We start from the raw sequence: 2,532 nt of genomic DNA on the forward strand, positions 1-2,532 counted from the left end.
TTGAGACAGAGTTTCGCTCTTGTTACCCAGGCTGGAGTGCAATGGCGCGATCTCGGTTCACCGCAACCTCCGTCTCCTGGGTTCAGGCAATTCTCCTGCCTCAGCCTCCTAAGTAGCTGGGATTACAGGCACGTGCCACCATGCCCAGCTAACTTTTTGTATTTTTAGTAGAGACAGGGTTTCACCTTGTTGACCAGGATGGTCTCGATCTCTTGACCTCGTGATCCACCCGCCTCGGCCTCCCAAAGTGCTGGGATTACAGGCTTGAGCCACCGCGCCCGGCACTTTTTTTTTTTTTTTTAATGGGGTTTCACCATGATGGCCAGGCTGGTTTTGACTCCTGACCTCAGGTGATCCACCCACCTCGGCCTCCCAAAGCGCTAGGATTACAGGCATGAGCCACTGCGCCCGGCCTAATGAACATTCTTATGCACCTGAAATACATGAAAATTTGGAGACCAATTTGGCAATACTTAGTAAAGCCGATGACTTAAGAAAAAAAAAGTTGCAGAATGCCCAAGATGATAGCATTTATGCAAACCTGAAACTCATAAAATGGTACTGTATGCTCTCAGACATAAAGATTCGCTGCTTCTTCTTTCTTTTTTTTTTTTTTCTGAGACAGAGTCTAACTCAGCCACCCAGGCTGGAGTGCATTGCATTGGTGTGATCTGGGCTTACTGCAACCACCATCTCCTGGGTTGAAGCCATTCTCCTGCCTCAGCCTCCCGAATAGCTGGGATTACAGGCACCTGCCATCATGCCTGGCTAATTTCTGAATTTTAGTAGAGACAGGGTTTCACCATGTTGACCACACTGGTCTTGAACTGGCCTCAGGTGATCCGCCCGCCTCGGCTTCCCAAAGTGCTAGTATTATAAATGTGTCACCGCGCCAGGCCAGGATTTGCTTCTAACGTCACATTTATATGAAAGTATAATAACCTGAATGAAAAGGAAACATGCCCCTGCAGGCATTATATTCTTTCCTGTTAAAATGAGAAGACCTCAGCAAAATAATTTGCAACCATGAGAAACAGTGGGGAGATGATAATGAAAAACAAAGGGAATTTCATTTTTGTCATTGAACTGGAAGCAAATATGACAAAATAGTCATACCAGTAAGTCATCTTAATTTTTAAAATCTCTTAACGAAACAACCAAATCCCACACATATCCGCCCACAAAGGGAGGCCACAGTGAAAGAAGCCCCCGCCTTCACAGCGCAGGGTTACAGACTGTATACGGGTTAACCCCGCCTCTCAACCGGAAGGGAGGGCATTCAAAAGAGGAATTTAGAGAAAAGGAGGGGAGGGCGGCCTCGGGCAGTGGTCGGGGTGGAAGCCCTACCTTGGTCCCCACCCTTCCCGAAACCAGCGGAACGGCCTGTGGCGTGGCACTGCTGTCCCCCATTAACAGTTACACCGCCAAGGCTTTCCGCTGATTGGTGGAAATTCCGATCTTCTGATCCCTGATTTGCATAGAGACTGGGGCCTGCACCCCGCAACCAGCCCCTCGATCGCAATCGCAATCGGCTGCATGCGCTGTGCCAGGAGCGTTCCGGGCTCGGCGCTGCCCTGTCTTCCTGGTCGTCTCTGGGAAGCTGCTTCCTTGCAGCTGCCTGGGACAGCTTTTGTGAATGCCTCCTTTCTGGATGCTGGAAAGAGGACTGGCCCAGACGCTGCTAGAGACTGGTCCTTTCCTTCCCACCTTAATACCTGGAAAGGCCCCCTTCCACCTTGTCTTCCCCAGGGTTTGCAGGAGAGAAGCCTAGCCTAACACCCCCATCTACCAAAGGAGCTCTCTCCATTGGTCATAGCCCTTCCAAGCATACACGTGCAAGTAGTTAATTACAAGGTGTGGTGTCTGGTTAATTAGTACCCATCAGTTCCTTGCACAGGGCTGGGCATGGGTAAGCACGCAAATTCACCGGACATGTATTTGCACACCTACTAATATTGGGAGAAAATAGTGGTGGTCTCTGCTTTCATGGAACTAATGATCTGGGTGGGGAGACAGACAACAGAAAGGCCCCAAAATAAATACCTAATTTATAAAGTGATTCATTGCTAGGAAGGAAAGGCAAGGAAAGCTGGCAGCACAAATCATAGGAGCTCTGGCCCAGGCTGGGGCAGGTGCTCAGCCCCAGAACCGCCTTAGTTCCAGGCCCTTGGAATGAAGCCCCCAAGCCCATGTCATCGTCTGTGCCCTGCTCTTAACAGAAGCCAGGTGTCTTTCCAGAGGCTTCTCACCTAGATCTAATGCTCCCTGCAGTAAGGACAGGCTTTGCTATGGCAAGCACTCAACTCAGGCTGGTTTTAAGCCAAAGGATTCAGACAACTTCCATGTATCAAGAGTGAAAGAAAAAGAGGCTAAATAAGGAGCCCGCCACCAAGACTTTTTGTAGTTACTTCCTCAGAAAGCCCCATGCCCCGTTTGTGATAAAATCCATTCCTGACGACATATTCTAGAAAAAAAACAAGACAGACCCAGAAATTTCCCCACCAGCATCATTTTCCAAAATGCAGGCAGAAG

Source organism: Saimiri boliviensis, chromosome 8, assembly GCF_048565385.1.
Source record: "Saimiri boliviensis isolate mSaiBol1 chromosome 8, mSaiBol1.pri, whole genome shotgun sequence".
Taxonomy (NCBI): Eukaryota; Metazoa; Chordata; class Mammalia; order Primates; family Cebidae; genus Saimiri; species Saimiri boliviensis.